Raw genomic sequence first — 20,289 nt, 5'->3', positions numbered from 1 at the left:
ATACAAATATTTATGCAGATAAAGCATAATAAAAATAGTAATCTATGTTCCAATAATTGTGAATTTTATATATTAATTTTCCATAAATTTTCACACCGTTACCTTCCACGTCACATGAATTGGTTCTTCTCCTGGATAATTGCCTCTTCTTCTCCAATAACAAACAAAAGATGACACACAGTGTGAGACAAGCAAATATAACCACTAGGTTAATATTGTTTCCAACATTTTGTAACAAGTCGTTTGTATCTACAATAAAAACCAGTACACAAAATGGTAATTTTGTAACCCATAACCAAACAGAAAGAAATGTGACCTCGAAAAAGAATCACAATTATTGATTTAAAAAGGCCGAAAAAAGGACTTTCCATGAATAACTTTTGAGTTATTGTTTAGTGTAGGTTAGATTGATGTCTAAAAGACACATACCAAATACGTTATAATTGTATTCATATCTTATAAACGTATAAAATTTCTTGTGTATTTAGTCCGTGGTAATTTGAAAACAAGGAGTTGTGGTATGATTGTCAATGCGATAAATATCCACCAATCTTCGAATGAGGTGGATTGGAAGCAATTACAGGCAACCGTACGATATTCAACAATGAGATATAACCATATCATATAGTCTGTTTCTTCTTTTCCTACTTTTTGGTCAACAAGGCTTCAATACTGAAAAATACATGTTGTTGTGCATGCGTGATTGACAAAAATTTATATAAGTTCATAAAAATATACATATAAATAGTCGGCTATTAAAAGACCAGACAGGAAATCTATTAAACAATTCAATGGAACAAACAGCTTATTTATAATATCATTTTCATTTCCACTGTGATAAAGAAATATGGTAATCCCTTGATTTCTCCTATTCGAGTAGTAAAAACCATACCCAAGGGATGCGCTTGTTCAGCTGTGCGGGATGAATAAATACGCACTCACTTCCGGTCGAAATCGGTAAATTACACCCGATACCTTGTTAAAAGGTACTGAAATGCTCTCGTCACTTTAAAGAAACCTAGCAACAACTATCTGAGGGATCTGTATTAGTGTGCTAGACAAAATTCCTTGGTAATTTGTTTGTCTACCATAACATGTTTTTCATGCAAGTCAATAACATTACAGAACATGTCTATTGTATTTATTATGATTTGTTTTAAGCCCTAAATATGCAAGCCCTAAACATGCATAAAATATACAGGCAAACAACTATCAATCAAAACTCGGTTGTGACAATCCGAGCATGACCGGAGTTTTAATTCTCATGAAAATTTCGATAGCTACTACTAGTGGAACAAAAAACTTTACGCAATCTATGGGTTTAACTTGTCTTTTTTTCAACCTTCAAATTTCTGTTAGTGTTTTGGTAACCATTTACTCGTATTGTCACTCGTTTTTAATTCGACATTTTAATTATTAATTTGGATGTTAGAAAAAGGCCGATGAGGTATGAGTCTCAATAAGACAAATCTCCATTCCAGTCACAATATTTTTAAGTAAACTATTATAGGTCAAAGTACGGCCTTCAACACGGAGCTTTGGCTCACATTGAACAACAAGCTATAAAGGGCCCCCATAATGACTAGAAGTGTGCTCCATTCAAACATGCAGGCCAACCAACGGTATGATCTAAATAAAAAACGAGAATAGACAAACAATTATGAACTACATTAACAACTAAACCACAACCACTTAAAGACAGGTTCCTAGTGGTTTTTTATATAACATATCGATCATATGTGAACAACAATTCGAATTTGAATTACCAGTTTACAAAATTTTCGTCGTTAATGACTATCTCATCGTTTCCGACTGTACACAAGACTTCTACACTTTCCATACATTCACTGTGGTGTATCTCACATACAAGCTTTAGTTTTATTCTATATAAAAATCCTGTTTGTGCTTCTTCTTCCACTGACACATTTGTGTTAATCTTCTCATTCTGTTTCGAACAAAACATAAAAAGATCATCATTATTTAAATGTTGTACTTGGGTGAAATTAAAAATATATAACATTTAAAATAGGTACTATAAGTGTGAAGAGCATTAATGAGGAACAAATCAAGCTAAATATATGACAGGTAATAGAGGTTCTTTTCTTGCTCAAAATTCGGATTTGTGAACGTTTTTGTCCTTTCGACATAAATATACATATTTTTTTTCTTTTAAAAGACAGGCTGTTTTTTGTTAAACTATTCGTAAAGTCTGCTTTATATAAAAGAGGGACGAAAGATACCAAAGGGACAGTCAAACTCATAAATCTAAAACAAACTGACAACGCCATGGCTAAAAATGAAAAAGACAAACAGAAAAACTATAGTACACATGACACAACATAGAAAACTAAAGAATAAACAACACGAACCCCACCAAAAACTAGGGGTGATCTCAGGTGCTCCGGAAGGGTAAGCAGATCCTGCTCCTCATGTGGCACCCGTCGTGTTGCTTATGTGATTACAAATCCGGTAAATAGTCTAATTCGGTAGGTCACATTCATGAAAGGGAAGGGGATTGTAGTAACGACGTAAGGAACATATCCGATATCATTTGTGAAACGGTTATTCCATAACTCTGCTTTAAGTTTCTGCAATTTGTTTTTCAAATAAAAATGTTCTTTTATCTATGACTCTGACTTCATTCAAACTGATATAACTTGAAAACGAGTTCATAGACCCCTCTTTTGTAAAATGACATTTGGTTTGATTACGTATGAAGATCAGCTGTACCAATTTCCATGAAAAAGTCAATATTGATTTTTTTTTTAATTTGGTTGAATACACAGAAAAAAGACGTTTTTTTCTACATTCATGAACATTTCATAAATATGAGTTATTTGTAAAAGTAAAATGTAAAATTTATAGAACATTTATATCAAACTAAAATTGCAAATAATTGAACAAAAAAACAGCTTGTATTTATCTTTTAAAATAAAAAAGTTATGTTTTTCTGTAGAAAGGAAAAATGCGTACACAAATCCGAATTTCGAGGAAAGATCTGAAATTACCTCAATTTACTCAAAATGTAGCACATGATGGTATATTTTTATAACATATTTGATTTAATCAGGTAAAAAATAGATTATATGCAAATTTTTATCAAAATTTCATTATGGGATCAAAACTGTATCGTATGCCCTTAACTAAGCAGACATTATTTAACTTGCTGATACAGTAAAAATGGCAGCGTTCTCTCTAATACTGGCTAATCTGTACAACAATATCTAGGTGACAATACAACACAAAAGAAGTTGCTCAGGCAGACAAAAACACTGTACACAACTAAAATGTATAGGCCAAAAACTGAGACAAATCGTTAAGGTGACAACAAAACATACTTAACGGATCAACACATCCAATAATGAAAAAAATCTGCCGTAAGGGAAATTCGTAGACAACATCTTCATGAATTATCTAAATTTCAGGGAAAAAGTGAGTAATCGACTACTTTCTTGTAGATAGGTATAAAAAAAAATAAGAGAACATAGCAACAAAGAAAGAAGGACAGGGTTCAACACTTTATTTTTTCATTTTTTTTTCTTCAAAAATGAGAATTATCAGCTGACAAGTATAAAAGATATTTACGTATATGAGACGAACTATGAAAATGAATATACTCAGGACAAAACCAACTATGCTACTTGAAACAATGATCTTTCAAAGAAATTATAATTTTTTTGATCGGTAAAAAGTAAAATCACAAAAATACTGAACTCAGGGGAAATCAAATTGGAAAGTCCCTAATCGCATGGCAAAATCAAATGACAAAACACATAAAAAATGAATGGACAAGAACTGTCATATTCCTGACTTGGTACAAGCCATTTGACATTTTTTTCGATAGGGAATACCACAGTGCGAAACTTAAAATATTTATAAACAATGAATTTGTATCGACTTTGCATACATACATTTGCTAAACAAAAGCATTCTGGCAGTGGATATACTTTTTCAAACATTACATCCGCAAATATTATTGTATCCGATGTTCTATTTATATTTGCTTTAATTTCGCCTTTGTTTGGAACATCTAAAATTACATAATAAAAAACGTTTTGTAAATGAAATATTTATCAGGAATTAAAAAATGCTGCAAAGTATATTAGTTGTCTTGTTTTTTTTTTAAGATACGCTTGTTTAAAAGTTTCCATCGTTTTTAAAGGGGCATAATCAGTCAAATTCTTGTTCAAAGATTTGACTCAAATTCTCATATTTGATTTATAACATAATAAAACGTATAATATAAAAATTATAAAAATTCTTGAATAAACAATTTAAAATGCATGGGTTCAATAATATGTATCAGTATTTCGAAAGTATTTTAGTTTTGACTGCCGACTGTAATATGACCCGATATGAACGTAAATGTAGATATAGATAGATAACAAATTCATGCAATTAGATTTTTCTATATCTACTTGATTTCACATATATAAAAACATATATTTGATCATCGTTTTTAGTGGTTTAAGAATGAGTTTTTGTAGGTCGAATCAGTTAACCAAATGGATTTATCTTGTTTCATTTCTAATGTTGACATTCTTTTCCTTTTAATAACCAAACACGCCTAACCTATTATTAGCAAAGGGGTTAAATGGAAGGTTACATGAATACGAATTCGATACGGTCGAATTGTTCACTTGCAAGTGAATAATTATCAGTGATGTTTCTAATTTATTTCGAAAAATTGAATGAAATTGGCTGGTAGAATCAAACTTATTATTTAACTATTTCACTTTCATAAATAATAGGGAAAAAAAAGACATTTTGATTTTTATCTATATCTTGATGCTTTTGCTTATATAAAGAAATGAGGCTTGCAAAAAGTTAAATGACATGACCATATCATATTTATACTCAACTGAATAAACCGAGTTTACGATCAACAAATACAGATTCATTAAATTTTACCAATATTTACCCCAAAGAAAATTACTTGTTCTCGTTTTGTTAAATTGAAAAAAAAAATCAAACATTTACACTCAAAACTACTTATGGTTTAATGATAGACTTACATTTGAATATTGTTTGTTTATTTCCAGAACTGCACTGTATGAGAAAAAATCATACAGGCATGTGTATTGGTGGTTGATATCATCTTTATCAATTTTCTTTATAATTAATGAAAATCCATCACTGTGTTGTTTCTGGGTGTATTTTGAATGATTTGTTGAGGCTTTGTGATCAAATATAACATCGAAATCTTTCATCCATGTAGCGGCCTTGTATGAGTTGTTCTCTATGGCGGAAACATTACAGTACAAAACTCCATCTTCTCCGAAAATAATTGGAGGATTAAGTATATGCCATGTTACTGAAAAAACAAATCTATTGATTAAAATGCATGATATCGACCGTCCATGTGCAATACATTAATTTTCTAGAATGTGACTATTCATCAGGTATGCATGCAAATTTGTTTTAGAAAATCAAACTTATAAAACATATTCGAGCATACGAATCGGAATAGTAAAAAAAAAAAGAAAAGAAAAAGAAACATCTGAGGATTTATAAGCAGATAACTCTACCAAGCTGAATACAATTCGAATTGAAGTCCTAAAATTGCAGTATAAAATGGATTTCTGATAAAATATATAGGAATTTATGTAGTCAAATGCATAATCTATATTTACCTATAATCTTAATACATGGAAATATGTTATTGAACCTTTTTTCTTAAGGCTTTAAATATTTCATAAAAACTTTGTTAATAACTGTTGCTATGAATGCTCTAGGAAAGTTAGTTACCATGAACACTGTGTATCATCGCCACCGGAAATTGGGTACAATCGAAGCGGATAGAAAGGAAAAATACCTTAAAGGAATCCTTTAATTTAAAACATTTTTACCGTTTTGATGTGGTTGTCGCTTATGAGTCAAATTACTGATATATAAAGGTTTATTTTTTATACTAACAAGTAGCAAACCAAGTCATGTTGTTGTCCTATACTCCAAAACTGTTCACCTGGTACCAAAAAAATCATCTTTTTTAGACACATTTCTAAATAACAATAGTAAGACATCAAAGTTACTGAGACTCGCCATCAAAAAGATGTTTTCTAAAGAATATTACCAAACAAGTTTTTGTTTATTGCACGGCAACTCGTATGCCATTGTATGGCGAATTGCAAAATAACAAATTTTTTTTCTGTACGGCGTCTTTTAATATACTGTAATGTTAGGATGGTATTTATTAAAATGGTTTTTCATAATCAGAAGGAGTGATATATTGTACACATAAATGCGTTAATAGGTTGTCAATGAACGAAATAATTTACACAGCTAAAAATGTGAAAAAAATATGCCGTTAACCTGACTCTGATGTCATTATTACGTACCGTAGTCAATGATCTGGAAGTCAATGGAAGTGGTGTTATGCAAGACATAAATACTTTCTTCAGCGGGTGATATTCGGTGTATCGAAAAACATTATAGTGAAAGAATACCTAACGGGGGACAAGTATTAGGATTGGATCGTGAAAGCTCTGGTATATGATCTAATCGACATATGCAAGGAAAGTCAATAACTAATTCAATATAATGAACTATACGGACAAGTTACAAAAAAAAATAAACTGTCTGTCAAATTGGTTAAACATAATGATCAGTATCTGAGAAAAATCAAAGTATAAAGTAAACCGTTCTTTCAAAACTAGAAATGGCAGATTGCTTCTCTACTTTTCAACGACATTAAAAATGTAAACAAACAAGATTTTTTCAGAATTTGAATGAATGACTAAACAATTTTTTTTTTGATTAAATGTCATTCCATGTTATTGATTCAAACGGTTTTTACAGTTATTTTGTGCTAGCATAATTAGACATTTTGTAATTTTTTACAAATATAATGATGTTTTGGACCGGGAAAGATCGTGAACCGCTTTTTGAAGATCACGAAAAGGATCTTGAAAGATTTGATGCTTTGAAACGTTCAACACATCATTAAACTATATGGTATTCTATATCTTTAATTGGTCTAGCAAATATCGAATTTGCAAAACTCTTTACGGTTCTCTTGTTTTGGTTAATATGAATATAATCGTTCAATGCCATTATACTTGTTTATCATATATACATGTAATATAAAACCAATATTGTTATAAGATGAACACATGAACGATACTCCTTATAACAAAAGGGAACATAATTTCCACATCCCACTTACCCCCCCCCCCCCGCATGCATATATTTACAGGGGGATGCAGTAAGGATTAGAGATACAAAATACTTTTATTTTTGCAAAATTGTACGCTCCTTGTTGTCTTTTTATCTTGGAAATATACTTAACTAGACACGTTTTTATTCCTTTTAATATCTTTGAAGGGAAAGTGTTGAATCAAAAAAGTGAAAAAAATATCTTTATTTTGAAATAAAACCCATCCTTTGTTGGTACAGCGGTACATGTATACTCAAACACATCGACATACATAGACAATAACTGTTTATTCTCTTTATATATCAGCTGTATTTGTACGAGGCTGAGAAACAGGACTGGTGTAATGCGAGCATTAGCGATCGATTACTCCTGTTTAGAGCCGAGTATAAACGTAGAACGTAAATGTGAAACGTTTGATCCCGCTGCAAATGTTTGCACCTGTCCTTAGTCAGGAATCTGTTGTACAGTAGTTGTCGCTTGTTTATGTAATTATACGGTTTTCTCGTTTCTTTAATATAGTTAAGACCGTTGGTTTTCCCGTTTGAATGGTTTAACACTAATAATTTTGGCGCCCTTTATAGTTTGTGTTCGGTGTGAATAAACTCATCATAGATACCAGGATTAAATTTTATATATACGCCAGACGCGCGTTTCTTCTACAAAACACTCATCAGTGACGCTCGAATCCAAAAAAGTTTAAAAAAGCAAAATAAAGTACGAAGTTGAAGAGCATTGAGATCCAAAATTCCTAAAAGTGTTGCCAAATACAGTCCAATAATCCACTGATATTAATGCCAAGGCTCCGTGTTGAAGGATTTACCTTGACCTATAATGGTTTACTTTTATAAAATTGTTATTTGGATGGAAAGTTGACTCATTGGCACTCATACCTCATCTTCCTTTATCTATTGTCTTTATCCCGCAATTAATTATGTATATTGTTAGTACTTTGTATACACACTATTAAAATACTTTATATGAAATTCGACTCAAATCGAAGTCCGGTCTCTTAATATCATTATCAGTTTCTGAAATCGGAGTGCAATCTGATGTGATAGTCTAATCGAGGTCCTTATTTGTTTTCGCAAATCGATGTCCAATAATTTAGATTATCTAATTCTATGGAAATTTATCCCTTTCCGAACCCATTGTATAACAAAATTTAATCAACGTGTGGTTGCTGATGATCTCAAAAGATCATTGGATGATTTTAAGGGTCATAACCTTTTTAGCTAACTGGATAAATCAAAATATGCTAACAAGTAATAATGAAAGTGACAAGTTCGTGGAATGACAAGGTTAAGGCACTCGAAGGGGATTTTTGTTTACCAAAATTTTTGTTTTTAATCATTAGAGAAACAGATTTTTACATCTCGATTATCTCGATTGGAAAAATCCGATAATCCACTGATATTAATGTAAGAATCTAAATTTATCACCACACACTATATCAGATCAATCAGATGTTAATGACATTGTTAATTTGAAGCACTTGTCGTTCCACATCTAATTATTTTTTTATCAGTTTTAATGAAAAAGCTTTGTAAGGCATTTATTTCATTTTTCATATCATATTTTCAGTTTATTTTTCTTCTGGATTCCGATTTCGGTTTCGGTAAATGTTTTACCATTTTCTTAGCTTCTTTTATTTATTCATTAAAAGAAGGAAAAGTTTTTTTTTATTGTTTGATAGTTGTCATTAAAATAATATTGAATTAAGACAAGGGGAAAGGGTACAAGTACTTTAAAGATATTTTGTTTTAGTTTTATTTTGCTTTACGTTGTTTAAAAAGAGCATATAAAATTTTCAACTCCGTTTACAAAACAACATAAACAAAACATTCCAAGACAAGCAAATTGTCGTTTATGATGCCTGGTTCTTGCTGGATGTTCTTAATTTCAATTTGGTTTCGTGTAACTCGTGCTCTTCGTAAGATAGCAATTTTGGTATGTAGAGATAAAATGACAATTTCTACACTACAAATCAGATGTCTCATAAAAGTATAAAACGAATCTTAAAAAGTTACGGAAATTTTAAACCCAACAAAAAAGGCGTGTCTTTGTCTTAGGATCACCTGACCCAAATAGTCAAGTAAACATTTCTCGTCGCACTTGGCGTCGGTAGTCATCGTCTTTCGTAGATCAATACCCACCATGCCAATTAGATCACATTTGTTATAAGGTATGTAGTTTGATAATTGTACCTGATGACAATGTCGACAGAGCTAAAGATTTAATACAGAAGTTATTTGTAAGATTTTTTATTATCTCGAAAACCGCTTTAGATGGACCAACTTTAAATGTGTTGCCCTTAACTGCCATTTTTTGCAGTTTATCTTGGATACTGAAACAAGAGTTTTAAAAAATACCAGAAAGAAAGGTTTACCAATAGGACGAACATGCCCGATATCATTTCGTTACAAGAGTTATTATTTGAAAATGACGATTTATTAAATTTTTTGTTGATTTTGCTTTTAATGTTGAAAAATCTGCGAGAAAAAAGAAACTTTTGTTAGCATATTAAGGCAACAGTAGTATACCGCAGTTCAAAATTCATAAATCGATAGAGAAAAAACAAATCCGGGTTACTAACTAAAACTGAGGGAAACGTATCAAATATAAGAGAACTACGACACAACCGATATAGAGACACAACACCGAAATGTAACAATGGCCATTTTCCTGACTTGGTACAGGGCATTTTATGAAAAAATAGTGGGTTGAACCTGGTTTTGTGGCATGTCAACCTCCCGCTTTAATAGCAAAATATGATAAGCAGGAAATCATTGTTTTTGCTTATTGAAAATTAAACAGAATAACATAATTTAAGACAGCAGAGAAGATAATTCTGTTTTAATTAGTTATTACTACCCGACTTAAATAAATAGTGAGCTATTTATTCTGTAAGTGTATGAGAAATTTCACTTATGACCAATGCATGATTGGATTTCATCCTTCTTATTGGTCAATGATCTTGCAAGTCAGCACGAGTTCACGTGTAAGTGCATTATGGTCCCTACCTTTATCATCAGCATGTGATGTGTTTACTTCTGATTTTTTTTTTGATTTTTATGGATAATTTTGGACTGCAGTGATTTCATTTTAGCTATTTCAGGTAAAATCGACTATACTATTATTTGTTAAGCTATTTTATGCTAAAATTTTGAACAAACGTACAATTCTTTCATTCGGATAGAACTCACGATTTTTTTTATGCAAAACATGCAGCAGTTTGTCAAATTCATTTCTTTGTCAAAGAGATAGTGTGTCAAATTAATTTTGATGTGGGTGGAAACACTGTGCGACTGTGATCAAAATGTAATTATTTATCATTTATCTGATGATCAACCTGATGTTGTAATTTTACAATTTACTGAATCCTTATCAGCATCCTTATGTTTGAAGAACGTATATCCGCCTTATGTATTTGTAAGATACAAGACCCATTTGCCTTACGTGTTTAGGTAAGTTTGACGATACTTCATTGGTGCAGTGAGCTCGTTTGCTTGTACTCATGGCCTCTGTGTATTTGCTTTTTCAATTAAGGTTTTATGTGGAGTTCATTGTTTTATGCTATGTCATTTATTTCCCCTAGGGATATCCAGCCCAGTAGTCAGCACTTGTGTGCTGACATAAATGATCATTGATATGGTTATAATTATAAATTAACTGTTTAAAAACTTTTTATTTTTTTGAAATACTAAGGCATTTCTACCTCAGGCATAGATTACCTAAGCTGTATTTGGCAAAATATTTAGAAATTTGGTCGTCAATGCTCTTCAACGTCGTAGTTTATTTGGCCTGTTTTACTTTTTTGGATTCGAGCGTCACTGATAAGTCTTTTGTAGACGAAACGCGCGTCTGGCGTATATACAAAATTTAGTCCTGGTATCTATGATGAGTTTATTTACTACCACTGGGTCGATGCCACTACTGCTGGAGATTTATTTCCCCGAGGGTATCACCAGCCCAGTAGTCAGCACGTTTGTACTGACATGAATTATCATTGATAGGGTTATATTTATAAATTACCTGTTTACAAACTTTTGATTTTTTGAAATACTAATGCTTTTCTACCTCTGGCATAGATTACCTTAGCTGTATTTGGCAAAACCTTTAGGAATTTCGGTCCTCAATGCTCTTCAACGTCGTACTTTATTTGGCCTTTTTCACTTTTATGGATTCGAGCGTCACTGGTGAGTCTTTTGTAGACGAAACGCGCGTCTGGCGTATTGACAAAATTTGGTCCTGGTATCTATGATGAGTTTATTCACTAAACTCATGCTACTTTCGTAAATCTCGTCACGGCAGTTTGTTTACAGCTTATTATAAAATTCAAATTAGCCTAATCGGTATATTTGTTAGTATTTTAATTCATGCAAGTGGGCCTTGTTTGCTTTTTGTTGACGGTATAAAACGTATATGTCTATTACCTATATCGCAACCAAATGCTTATTTATTACGAACAAATTTACCTGCCTTTGCCTGTTTGGGTAATGTGGACGATATTTTAATGTTTGCAGAGGACTTGGTTGCTTGTACTTATGTCCTCTGTGTATTGTTTTTCAGAGGTGGTAGTAGCTTGGTCTATGACCTCTGTGTATTTGCTTTTGTAAATTTGGTATGTAGTGGTTTTTGTTTTATGTTTCGTCATGAAACGCATGCTATTTTTTATCCAGAGGACGTAGTAGCTTGGTCTACGATCTCTGTATTGTTTTATGCTTCGTTATGAAACTCATGCTAAATTACTTTTAATTATTATTTCGTCATGGTGATTGGTTTAGAATAAATAAATTTTGTAATCAATTCTTTAGCTACATACAAAATTGCCAGTATTTTGAGACATGTAGCCAGATTTACATGTTTGCGAGTTTGTAAAACATAGTTTAATGTATTATTATAATTAGGTTTACTTGTACAATTCATGTACATAATATAGTTTGGGTTGCGATGAACGTTATCGATAATTGTTATTCCGATACTTATGCACTGTAAGGTCCACTGGGGTAAAGCTGATGACCGTAACTGCATTCACGGTCATCCCAAGATGTCGGATGAAAAATTAGGTCAGTTTCTGTATTGTCTGTTAAAGTGTTTCTATATCATTTTCTTTACAAATCATACATTGAAACGATGTAAATTTATAAAAGAATAACTCGGAAATCACTAATTACTTCTGAGAAATGTGCATGAAACGGGAAATTCGATTAAAAAAAATCGCCAAGATGACCGTAAATCACAATCGAGATGACCGTAACAGAATCAGCGATTCATAACAAGGCTGACCGTAACTGCTTTTAAGATGACCGTAATTTGTAAATGATGACCGTAACTTTTAAAGGATGACCCTCAATTCTAAGAAATATCCATATTTATATAACTATCTTTTTGTATCAAATGATTAATCGTGTTGGTATACACATATTAATATGAGAGTTTTATCCTATAGGTAGAAGAAAATAAGAAGTGCTTCAAATGCAAAGATTACCATATGTATCTTTTTTACAGTAGAGGGTTTAATTTTTAAAATGAATTTGCCAAAAGACATGCAAATGAACAGGAAGGGAAAACATGCTACAAAAGCGCGATAAAATGACACCTTACAAGCATAATGAAAAAAATGCGTTGCACAGCCTTCAACTGCTCGACAAAAGATTTTTTGTTTGTTTCTGGGATTCCTTTTAATGATGCATATAATAAATACACATTTTTAAAAATGCCAAAAAATTGCATGTACACCCATTGATATTATATCGTCTTTCATTTTGTCGTGCAAATAAAATAACAGAAATATTTTGAAAATATCATTCGAATAAACTAGTTAAGGTGGGCTCCAGCAACGTAGATCCTTAAAATAGTATTGTACGAAAAGCGTATCACAAGGCGGAACATTGTCAATTTGTATATATACAGAAATGTTATTCATACAGTCAGGATTCTACTTCTTCAAAATTATCTCCCCATTACGCCAGTTCATGCTCACAATCGTAGAAATGGAAGCCATTGTAGGGATGACGCTCTGCCAATTTTGCTCTTGAAAAGTGATAAATTTATCCACATAGCACCATTACGATCGATCGTTATATGTCAGTTATATTTTAAAAGACAAATGTATCTACTAGCTAATGAGCATTAGTTAATGATCTTGTCTGCATTGATTCAACTTTCAAATATTCAAAAACATTGTCTGTTCGGATGTCAGATGGATTTTTGAAAATTATTAAGCATTTAAAAAAATTCTAATTAAATATTTCGTGGAAGGGCAGACTAAACATTTTCAGTGGTTGAAGATTATAAACCCTAGTTATCACACACAAGAAAATCATATTTTTTCGAAGATATCCATTTTCATCATCCAAATTAAAAGACTGTCGTCAAGTACTTTTAGAAAAAATAGCTATTCGAACACACCTACTCTGTTTTTGTGATTCATTAGATAGGTATTTCACTTGACACATATATTTCATCTTTTCGTGCTGCCATTTTTTTACGTTATAAAATCAACCTGTAGCTTTGATATATAATAATGATAGAATCTGAAGCGAGATGCTATATAAAATACTCTTGCTTTGTACGTTTTAAAGACAAAATATACACCCCAAACATGCCCTAACATAAAAAGGTGCACTCGATTTTTCTCTTTTCGATACAATCGTTACCAGTTTTGGGGATTTTTTTCTTGATTCACATAATGGAAGGGCAGACACGAAAATTTCTGAACTAAAAGATTGATATGTTCTCCGTCCGTGATAAAAAAAAAATCGGAGGTTATGCATTTTCTACATCCAACTTATAGATACTATATATAAAAAAGAAGATGTGGTATTATTGCCAATGAGACAACTATCCAGAAAAGACCAAAATGACACAAACATTAACAACTATAGGTAACCGTAAGGCCTTCAACAATGAGCAAAGCCTATACCGCATAGTCAGCTACAAAAAGCCCCGATAAGAACCATGTCGTCGACTTGATATCTTATTGTTTTGCATTACTATGTAATAGATACATTGAAAACTTATGCAAATGGTGTTTTTAAAATAAGAAAATTGTCGTTTTATTTGTTTCTATTAACTTTTTAAAATTTTGTTACTATATCAAACATTACAGTTAACATTTATCGCTTTCTCGATAAACACAGAGCTTCGATTCTTTTGTTCTATTTCATAAGTGTTTCCGCCTGCATATATCAAGACAAATTAAGATTTTAATCTGCTTCCTCTGGAACCATACACATGGGCTCGATTACCAAATATTCGTATGTATTATTAATGTTTTTAATGCTCCATTTATTGGCATTATGTTTTTCTGGTCTGTGCGTACGTTCGTCCGTTCGTCTGTTTGTTTGTCCGTTTGTCCAGCTTCAAGTTAAATAAAATTGAAACTTAGTACACATTTTCCCTATGGTATGATCTTTTTAATTCTAATGCCAAATTACAGTTTTATCCCATTTTCATAGTCCACTATACATAGAAAATAATAGTGTAGATGAGGCATCCGTGTACTAGGGACACATTCATGTTTCTTCAAATTTTCGTCGTATCGCTGTCAATTTGTGTTAAAATTTTAACGTCGATATCAATGAATATTTCATTGTTTACGAGAAATATGCAATTTACTATCATTGTTATAAATCCTAAATATGGCCAATTATATTATAGTTTAAAAAAAGAAATTTATGAAACATATTTATATACGCTAACCGAGCCCCTATTGAGATCGACAAACTCAACAAAAAAGCTTTGAATACAATACGGATATTTCTTAGAATTGATGGTCATCCTATAAAAGTTACGGTCGTCCTATATAAGTTACAGTCAGTCTTTACAAATTACGGTCATCCTTTACAAGTTACGGTCATCTTTTTACCAATCACGGTCATCCTTGTTTTATGTTACGGTCATCTTGAAAGTATTTTGATTATGATTTACGGTCATCTTAACGATTTTTTCAAATCGAATTTCCCGTTTCATGCACATTTCTCGGAAGTAATTAGTGATTTTCGAGTGATTCTTTTATAAATTTACATCGTTTCAATGTATGATTTGTAAAGAAAATGATATAGAAACACTTTAACAGACAATAAAGAAACTGACCTAATTTTTCATCCGACATCTTGGGATGACCGTGAATGCAGTTACGGTCATCAGCTTTACCCCAGTGAAGGTCGTTTGCTTTTTCTAGTTACTAGATTTATTAATAAAATTAACATTGGACAAGGCATAAATATATAAATGCATATATAAACGAGTCTAAATTGAAAACTACGTTCAAACCTATGTTATATATATATATATATATATAATTTAAAAGTAAAAAACACAAAAAATCACATCATAAATCGAACATTGTTTCTGTTAGCGCTTTCACCGCATCTCCAGCGGTTCATCAGACATTCTGTCTGATGAACCGCTGGAGATGCGGTGAAAGCGCTAACAGAAACAATGTTCGATTTATGATGTGATTTTTTGTGTTTTTTACTTTTAAATTATATTTTCTGTACCAAGGACTTTTTATTTATCAAAATATATATATATATATATACATACAACTCGTCTAAACATCAACCCAACAATGTTAGATTTGTAAATTTGCTTTCGAAATTTTTGGTTCTTCCCTCGCCGGGATTCGAACCCATGCTACTGACATATCGTGACACCAAATTTAGACGGACAAATGTTCAACTTTAAATGTATTGCCCTTAATTGCCGTTTTTGCAATTTATCTTGGATACTGAAACAAGCGTTTTAAAAAATACCAGAAAGAAAGGTTTACCAATAGGACAAACATGCCCGAAATCACTTCGTTAGAAGAGTTATTATTTGAAAATGACGATTTATTAAATTTTTTGTCGATTTTGCTTTTGATGTTGAAAAATCTGCGAGAAAAAAGCAACTTTTGATAGCAAAAGATGATAAACAGGAAAAAATCTACAATTTAATCAAATAGTTTCAATCACCAGTCCTGTTGCTTTTTCTATACTGATGGAAATAACTTGACAAAATGCACAAATGATTCATATAAATCAGCACAGTAACTTGTTATTTTGAGTCACAAGTTCAAAAAAGATAGTGTTGACTATCGAAGCGGTATTCATAAGTTGCATTACGAACGAGATTTGGATATTGTGAGACAAAGACGCTGTGAAATGTCTTTCATCTTTTCATGATAAGTTACTGCATACTGCTGTTCCAGCAGACAGAGCTTCAAATATTATTGTCTTTGAATGTAAATCGTATTACAACGAAAGAACTTTTCGATAATTCTAAATCTGGGTCTCTTTCTGAAATTTGTTCTACTAGTATATAAAGTTTGATTTTGCAACCCTATATACCACCATTAACTATGTGAAATTGAAAAATTGCCGAAAAGAAATTAACATAAAAATGGTAGCATACGCTATAAATCTATTTCTGTGGGATATCCTAAGGCATGATTTGTTCAAAGTTAACAAAATGGTAAAACTTGCCAGACAGAGAAACAAATAATCAGTATACTGGATTTCAATGAATGTGTTTGTAGATAGATGTTTTTTTGTTCAGTTAAATTGTTGCTTTTAAAATTGTTACATGATGATGACTGCTGTACCCATATTGTGACTATTTTATTTATTGTGTCTGTTCAGTTAACGCATCATTGTAAATATAACGGAATTTGATGAGACTCATCAAAGTGAGAGGGTTAGCGCTATAAAACCAGGTTTAATCTACCATTTTCTACACTTGAAAATGCCTGTACCAAGTCTGAAATATGACAGTTCTTGTCCATTCGTTTTTGATGTGTTTTGTTATTTAATTTTGCGATGTGATTATGGACTTTCCGAATTGATTTTCCTCTGAGTTCAGTATTTTTGCGATTTTACTTTTTTTTCATATCGACAACATACATTTTGTTTTTGGAGGTAACTTTTTCAACAAAATGTCGGCATTCCTATTGGATAAACTCATCAGAGATACCAGGATTAAATTTTGAATTTACGCCAGACTCGCGTTTCGTCTACAAAAAGACTCACCAGGGACGCTCGACTCCAAAATTTTTTTTTAAAGGCAAAATAAAGTACGAAGATGAAGAGCATTGAGGACCAACATTCCTAAAAGTTTTGCCAAATACAGCTAAGGTAATCCATTCCTGAGGTAGAAAAGCCTGACCATGGGAACGACTGTGCGCATCTCCTTACCGACCTCTTCTTATTTTCATATCAATCGGAGTTCCTTCAGAAACTTAACAATCCGAACATTTCTGATTGAGTTCCATTTATATATCCCCCAGAACTATAAATTAAAGAAACAAGGGACACGGCTTCCTCCGCCTCATTGGGGTATACATTCTATCTTATTCGGTATTCAAGAGCTTGCAGCTCCTACTCAGACTTCGTAAAACGTCGCAAGTGTCTCAGCAGAAAGTTGATGAACCAGGGGCATGTCACAGAACGTCTCTTTTTTTTTTCTAAAACTATTTCATAGGAAGGTATCATGACCTTGCTAATAAATATTCCGCATCAACTTCCCGAATAATACACGACGGTCTTGAAGTATAGATTCTGCGTACTGAAATTGTGTTTTCAATTTGGTAACATGTTATAGTGTTCTTTTATTTGTCTTTATTAATATTAATTTTATTGTTCAGTCTGTTTTTGGTAATTTACAATTGACGTGGCTCTGTACTTATGAATCTCGTCATTGAGTTGTTTGTATTATCTTTATTTTTGCTTTGTCCTTGTGACTTTTGTGTTTCTTTGATAGGCAAATGAAATACACGGCGTTTTGTATCACATTTTCGAATTACACTTCGTGCAGTATGATACGAGATACATCTACCTTTTTTTGTAAAAAAAAAGATAACAGGCCACAATCATCTGAGAATCTTTGAAAGCTAACTTAACGAGTGAACAAAAATGAATAGCATAACTTACTTGAACTACGCTTCCCTTTACTGATATCACATACTGTAATAAACAGCAGCGCTGTACATATAATGTTCATTGAAACTCTTCTGAAACCATTTCTACATAAAATCTAAAGAATATATATTACATATTCCTAATGTATTACATGAATAAAGCACATAATTTTCGCGGGGATAATTACTCATCAAAAATATTATTGCTCATAAACCACAAAGGACAACCGACAATTCCATCTATGATGTCCTGGTTGCAGATATTGTTTGTTGGTCACTTTTGTTATTTTTTTAAAGTTTTTATCTTTCCAATATATATATATAAAGATAAGGCAAAACGCAAACGAATATAGTCAAAATTGTCAATTAAGAGCAAAATTACCTACAAGAAATTAACAAACGATTTCTGCAATAATTGATTAATTTATAAAGATTGTCGTGCTGATCAATCGTGTCAACACCGTAGATTACTCGAAGACATCGGCTATATAAAAATATAGCTTTCAGTGGCTTTGCTAATGACTTTCATCGATAGCTTTATCTAAGGTTGTAATACAGTACATAATGTATAGTGGCAAGTAGATAGTGTGTGTATATATATACGTTTAGAAATGTGATAACTTCCATCGGAATACTTTTTGTAATGCAGGGCCAACTCCACAATTTATATAATATATCGTCTCAAAAGTACGAAATTTGTAAGACCTGCCTCGTGTAGGTAAATCTTGTTTCTTCCTTCAGCGGGATTCAAAACTCTGCATATATTCGTAGGTGAATAATCATTCAACATTACGAGGAATATATGCTTTTGTTTTAAAGGACCATCATCTATGTTTAAATGTGAAGTAAATATTTCGGAACTAGTTAAAACAAACATAACTAAACATATATTCTGTGTTTTAGATCATTGATTATTTGTTACCTTACGTCCAGTATTGTACGATGAAGCTCAACATTTTTTGTTACTCTAAATCTGAACAGGTCTAAATCTAGCTTCAAAAACACCATTTATCTAGATCACTATCACAATAGCTTATATTCAATATTGCGATAATAGCGAGAGATGCAGGGTAACCAAAGTTTGTTTTAATATTTATGATTCAATTGTTGTGTAACGCATTATGGCTAAAACTCGACGTATTTTCAAATGGAGTATTCGAATGTAAACCATTAAGTAAATGGAAGGGTGCCATTTTTATTTCGTAAACTAATGTTAAGAATTTAAAACAAAGGTATTTAAGCCTTTTAAACAGATGTTAGATACATACAAAGCATTAATTTGACAGATGGGGTGTGAAAAGCACGACATTTTATATCGTTAGCTACAATTTGATTTTCTAATCACGCAAAAATTACAAAATTAATTATGTTTACATTTTTCGTTCAATGATTAAAATCAATGTTCCCATGAACAAAACAATGCTTGATCGTCAAATGATTGTACGCTCCAAATTCCAAATAGTTATGGCTATAAACTAAAATAAACTTACTATTTAAATGAATGGTGTAATTCACAGAACAATGTAAATCGATATCATCCGTTAAACAAAACAATTTTGATTTACAACTTCTTTACAGATGGAACATGTAAAGTAAAAAAGGTAGTTGACCAACTTACAAGACTTTTGCGAATATTGACGTGCACCTTTTCTGTTAGGTTAACAATTACACTTACATGTACAGGTAGCCTTTCAATGTTGGCTCGTCTCCAGGTTAAATAATAACTGTGTGTTAACAAGACTACACTCCGTTTAGGGTTTTTAAATATTAAAAATAGGGGTTAAAGTTTACTTAAAATAGTGTATGTGACAAATAAACAAACGAAAAACGTATGATTTAGAATAAAATAATAGATATCAAATTGATTTTTTTAGTACACCTGTGATGTAGGACCATATAGGTAAGAGATACCGAAGTTCATATCGCACATAAACCTATCAAGGTGTAAAATCATTACTAAAATAGTCAAATATAAAGAATTTTTCCCTAACAGATCATTGAAAAGCAATAGTTCAGTTTCATTTGCAGGAAACTGTATCTTTAAACATAATCATTAATGTTGTATAACTTGTTGATATGATATCAAATTCAACTATGCTGTTTTCGTTTTGCGATTCATGTTTACTGTCGAATAATGATATTAGACTTTCATTTTGTTTGCTACATGCAAGTATTCTTAGAAATAATTAATTTTCATCTTATAAAGTCTTCATACAGCCGACTCTAACAAAAT

This window comes from Mytilus galloprovincialis, chromosome 6, assembly GCF_965363235.1.
Source record: "Mytilus galloprovincialis chromosome 6, xbMytGall1.hap1.1, whole genome shotgun sequence".
NCBI classification, from domain to species: Eukaryota; Metazoa; Mollusca; class Bivalvia; order Mytilida; family Mytilidae; genus Mytilus; species Mytilus galloprovincialis.
Note: the sequence above shows the minus strand (reverse complement) of the source record.